Below are 6,000 nucleotides of genomic sequence, written 5' to 3'. Positions count from 1 at the left end.
AAAACGACCTCGGCTGGATAAAACGACCTCGGCTGGATAAAACGACCTCGGCTGGATAAAACGACCTCGGCTGTATAAAACGACCTCGGCTGTATAAAACGACCTCGGCTGTATAAAACGACCTCGGCTGTATAAAACGACCTCGGCTGTATAAAACGACCTCGGCTGGATAAAACGACCTCGGCTGGATAAAACGACCTCGGCTGGATAAAACGACCTCGGCTGGATAAAACGACCTCGGCTGGATAAAACGACCTCGGCTGGATAAACGACCTCGGCTGGATAAAACGACCTCGGCTGGATAAAATGCGCTCGGCTGGATAAAACAACCTCGGTTGGATATATCGGCCTCGGCTGGATAATAAAACCTCGGTTGGATAAAACGACCTCGGCTGGATAAAACGGCCTCGGCTGGATTAAACGGCCTCGGTTGGATAAAATGCGCTGGGCTGGATAAAACGGCCTCGGCTGGATAAAACGGCCTCGGGTGGATAAAATCAGCTCGGTTGGATAAAACGACCTCGGCTGGAAAAAACGTGCTGGGCTGGATAAAACGGCCTCGGCTGGATAAAACGGCCTCGGTTGGATAAAACAACCTTGGCTGGTAAAAAAAACATTGGTTGGATAAAACGACCTCGGTTGGATATATCAGCCTCGGCTGGATATAAGGGCCTCGGCTGGATAAAACGGCCTCGGCTGGATAAAACGGCCTCGGTTGGATAAAACGACCTCGGCTGGATAAAACGGCCTCGGCTGGATAAAACGGCCTCGGCTGGATAAAACGGCCTCGGCTGGATAAAACGGCCTCGGCTGGATATAAGGGCGTCGGTTGGATAAAACGGCCTCGGCTGGATATAAGGGCGTCGGTTGGATAAAACGGCCTCGGCTGGATATAAGGGCCTCGGCTGGATAAAACGGCCTCGGTTGGATAATACGACCTCGGCTGGATAAAACGACCTCGGTTGGATAATACGACCTCGGCTGGATAAAACGGCCTCGGCTGGATAAAACGGCCTCGGCTGGATAATACGACCTCGGCTGGATAAAACGACCTCGGCTGGATAAAACGACCTCGGCTGGATAAAACGGCCTCGGCTGGATAAAACGGCCTCGGCTGGATATAACGGCCTCGGCTGGATATAACGGTTGCCGCTCTGGAGAAGATAGGCTGGGCTCTGTATAGGAACACTGCTGCGTTACGACACCAGTCAAATCGATGAGCAGCTCTACTATCTCGGTTGTAGCTCGGCTGACAAGAGTCTTTCACATGTGAACATCCAACCACGTCTGTTTTATCCAACCACGGCTGAATCGTCCGACCAATGTTAAGTCTATGGGAGTTCAGAAAACAAAAAAAATAAATGGTGTCCATTTATTCATCTACTTCCTTATAAATGTACTTCCTGTTTCAACACAGTGGGCGGGTTCAACACGTATAAGTTTATATTATACACTGCTCAAAAAAATAAGGGGAACACTTAAACAACACAATGTAACTCCAAGTCAATCACACTTCTGTGAAATCAAACTGTCCACTTAGGAAGCAACACTGATTGACAATAAATTTCACATGCTGTTGTGCAAATGGAATAGACAAAAGGTGGAAATTATAGGCATTTAGCAAGACATCCCCCAATAAAGGAGTGGTTCTGCAGGTGGTGACCACAGACCACTTCTCAGTTCCTATGCTTCCTGGCTGATGTTTTGGTCACTTTTGAATGCTGGCGGTGCTTTCACTCTAGTGGTAGCATGAGACGGAGTCTACAACCCACACAAGTGGCTCAGGTAGTGCAGCTCATCCAGGATGGCACATCAATGCGAGCTGTGGCAAGAAGGTTTGCTGTGTCTGTCAGCGTAGTGTCCAGAGCATGGAGGCGCTACCAGGAGACAGGCCAGTACATCAGGAGACGTGGAGGAGGCCGTAGGAGGGCAACAACCCAGCAGCAGGACCGCTACCTCCGCCTTTGTGCAAGGAGGAGCACTGCCAGAGCCCTGCAAAATGACCTCCAGCAGGCCACAAATGTGCATGTGTCTGCTCAAACGGTCAGAAACAGACTCCATGAGGGTGGTATGAGGGCCCGACGTCCACAGGTGGGGGTTGTGCTTACAGCCCAACACCGTGCAGGACGTTTGGCATTTGCCAGAGAACACCAAGATTGGCAAATTCGCCACTGGCGCCCTGTGCTCTTCACAGATGAAAGCAGGTTCACACTGAGCACGTGACAGACGTGACAGAGTCTGGAGACGCCGTGGAGAACGTTCTGCTGCCTGCAACATCCTCCAGCATGACCGGTTTGGCGGTGGGTCAGTCATGGTGTGGGGTGGCATTTCTTTGTGGGGCCGCACAGCCCTCCATGTGCTCGTCAGAGGTAGCCTGACTGCCATTAGGTACCGAGATGAGATCCTCAGACCCCTTGTGAGACCATATGCTGACACATGCACATTTGTGGCCTGCTGGAGGTCATTTTGCAGGGCTCTGGCAGTGCTCCTCCTTGCACAAAGGTGGAGGTAGCGGTCCTGCTGCTGGGTTGTTGCCCTCCTACGGCCTCCTCCACGTCTCCTGATGTACTGGCTTGTCTCCTGGTAGCGCCTCCATGCTCTGGACACAGCTCTTTTGACCAGGGCCCTATTCCCTATGTAGTGCACTACTTTTGACCAGGGCCCTATTCCCTATGTAGTGCACTACTTTAGACCAGGGCCCTATTCCCTGTGTAGTGCACTACTTTTGATTAGGGCCCTATTCCCTGTGTAGTGCACTACTTTTGACCAGGGCCCTATTCCCTATGTAGTGCACTACTTTAGACCAGGGCCCTATTCCCTATGTAGTGCACTACTTTAGACCAGGGCCCATAGGGCTCTGTATAGGGAATAGGATGCCATTTGGTAGAGCTTTGGCTGATCAGTAAAGGTCAAGGGTCATGATCAGGGGGTAACCATGGAATATGTTGAATTAAAACGGGACGGCCAACCTACTCCTGGAGAGATACTACTGACCGTGCAGGCTTTTGTTCCGACCCTGCTCTAACACCTGATTCTACTAATCAGTCTAATCAGAACCTTGACTGGCATAATGAGGTGTATTAGAGCAGGGCTGAAGCAAAAGCCTGCAGACCCCGTAGCTCTCTGGGAGGAGGGTTGGTATCACCAAGACCACTTAGGTTCATACGGCATAAACTAGCTTTCTGATTGGTTTACCGGCCATTAATTAGCTTTCTGATTGGTTACTTCACATACAGTTGAAGTCGGAAGTTTACATACACCTTGGCCAAATACATTTAAACTCAGTTTTTCACAATTCCTGACATTTATTCCTAGTAAAAATTCCCTGTCTTAGGTCATTTAGGATCACCACTTTATTTTAAGAATGTGAAATGTCAGAATAATAGTAGAGAGAATTATTTATTTCAGCTTTTATTTCTTTCATCACATTCCCATTGGGTCAGAAGTTTACATACACTCAATTAGTATTTGGTAGCCATGCTTTTAAATTTTGTTTAACTTGGGTCAAACGTTGCAGGGAGCCTTCCACAAGCTTCCCACAATAAGTTGGGTGAATTTTGGCCAATTCCTCCTGACAGAGCTGGTGTAACTGAGTCAGGTTTTTAGGCCTCCTTGCTCACACACGCGAGTTCTGCCCACAAATTTTCTAGGTCAGGGCTTTGTGATGGCCACTCCAATACCTTGACTTTGTTGTCCTTAAGCCATTTTGCCACAACTTTGGAAGTATGCTTGAGGTCATTGTCCATTTGGAAGACCCATTTGTGACCAAGCTTTAACTTCCCGACTGGTGTCTTGAGAGAGAGCATTCAGTGTAAACCTAAACATTGAGTAGGAGTGTCGATCTAGGATCAGGTATGTTTGAATAGTGGTATAATTTCTAATAGATCACCTGTCTGAAAAGTACGACAAACTATGAGTTGTAGTAGTGTAGTAGAGTTAAAATGGTTATTCCATCAAACTTCAAATTATTAGAATAGTTCACAACGCAGAACAGAACAGCCAGGTTGAGGGTCAGTGGCCAAAGCCCGCACACAGGAATATTCCAAGTTCAGACAGAAGGGGGGGGGAGTCAGATCGTTATGATCGCCAGAAACTTTTGGTGTCTATTTTTAATTGTTGCGCTACTGGTGCTGCCTGTTGATGTTAGGTAGGCAGCTACAGTAGCTGAATGATGGTAACATCTTCGGGTTTTGTTTCATTAAATTTATTTTATTTCATCTGGGTGCTTGTGTCACCTACTAACGTCCTGGTACTACCCGTAGCTCCCGTTCTCGTCAGGCAGAGAAAACACTGAGAGAGAAAGGTATGTGTTGCAGATTACTCCTTTGTAGAAGTCCAGAACGTGAAATAAATAAAACATCCCAAGGTTAATGCTGTAGATATTGTTATAAGGGAGTGTGAGGCTATTGAAACATGTAACTTTCAGAGTTTTATTGTTGTTATTAATATAGTTTACAGAGTGATAAAAGTGCTGCTGTTGCTAGCTAGCATGCCTTTCTGTGATGCATACGGTTGGCTGAGCTGCCGACTGGTGCTGGCATTGCATTATGGGAGATGTAGTTTAGTCCTCTACGGTATGAATGGAATAGAGGCGATTTCACGTTGTAACTTGTTTGTGTCGCAGTGTTTTTGTACATGAGTTGTTGTATTTTGGTACTGTATTTTGGTACTGTCAACACTGAAAGCACCTAGCAATGTATTGGGGATGTGAGACATGTGTTTTACCTTTCTTCAGACTCCTGTGTAGAACAACTTGTCAGATGGTGCGTTGGAGACTGATGTGTTCCTGTCCTGTCTTTTCACAATACTATTGCAGCAGATCAACATAAAAGCCTAAAAGACAGCCGTGGTGTCGCTCTTCATTTCTTGGTTCTCCTGTGGTACATAAGAAACCCTGCTACAGATTGGTGCCGTGACCCCGATGAAACAGATCAGCTGCAGCAGATCGCCGGGGGACACAGAACTGGATCGACATCACACGTTTAGAACATTTGAGGGCAAGGTGAACTTTGGACAATATGTTGCGTACACCTCAGTTGTATGAGATTACAGAACAGGAGAGAGAAGACATATCAGGTGTTGGTAATAACAATGTACATGTTACTCCGGTTGGTGTTACTGTGAGAGGTCCACAAGGTATTGCCACTGGGGTGGGGCTCAGTTGGCCAGTAGGGCGGAACATAGTGCTAGAGCCAGGCCTCTTAGATAGCCAGCAGCCGATACTAGAGTGCCAAGTGTTAGCAGTAGCCAACCAGAGCATGTTAGCAGTAGCCAACCAGAGCATGTTAGCAGTAGCCAACCAGAGCATGTTAGCAGTAGCCAACCAGAGCATGTTAGCAGTAGCCAACCAGAGCATGTTAGCAGTAGCCAACCAGAGCATGTTAGCAGTAGCCAACCAGAGCATGTTAGCAGTAGCCAACCAGAGCATGTTAGCAGTAGCCAACCAGAGCATGTTAGCAGTAGCCAACCAGAGCATGTTAGCAGTAGCCACCCAGAGCATGTTAGCAGTAGCCAACCAGAGCATGTTAGCAGTAGCCAACCAGGCAACGATAACAGTGAAGAGTCCCAGAAAGCCATAGGGGGTGAAAATGAAAACCGAACCCAATTTCAAGCCCTAGCAGAGTTAGTCAAACAACTCATAATAAAGATAATTAAATAAAAGCTCAGCTGTGGAGGCCAAAACAACCACTCAGTCAAGCTATTTGTGACTGTGATTTCAGTAGGTGCATGTCGTATGCATCAATACGTAACACTTACTGTTAATTCTAGGATGAGTGTGCCGCTAGCGGCACTCCCCCCCCCCCCCCCACTGAAAAACCAGTGCCGCGAAATTCAAAAAAAATATTTTTTTAAAATATTTAACTTTCACACATTAAAGTCCAATACAGCTAATGAAAGACACAGATCTTGTGAATCCAGTCAACATGTCCGATTTTTAAAATGTTTTACAGGGAAGACACAATATGTAAAGATGTACATCTATTACCTAAAAACACATTA

The sequence above is a fragment of the Salvelinus namaycush genome, unplaced genomic scaffold (assembly GCF_016432855.1).
Source record: "Salvelinus namaycush isolate Seneca unplaced genomic scaffold, SaNama_1.0 Scaffold1871, whole genome shotgun sequence".
In the NCBI taxonomy this organism is placed as follows: Eukaryota; Metazoa; Chordata; class Actinopteri; order Salmoniformes; family Salmonidae; genus Salvelinus; species Salvelinus namaycush.
The sequence above is the reverse complement of the archived record's forward strand: the minus strand, read 5'-3'. Positions refer to the sequence as shown.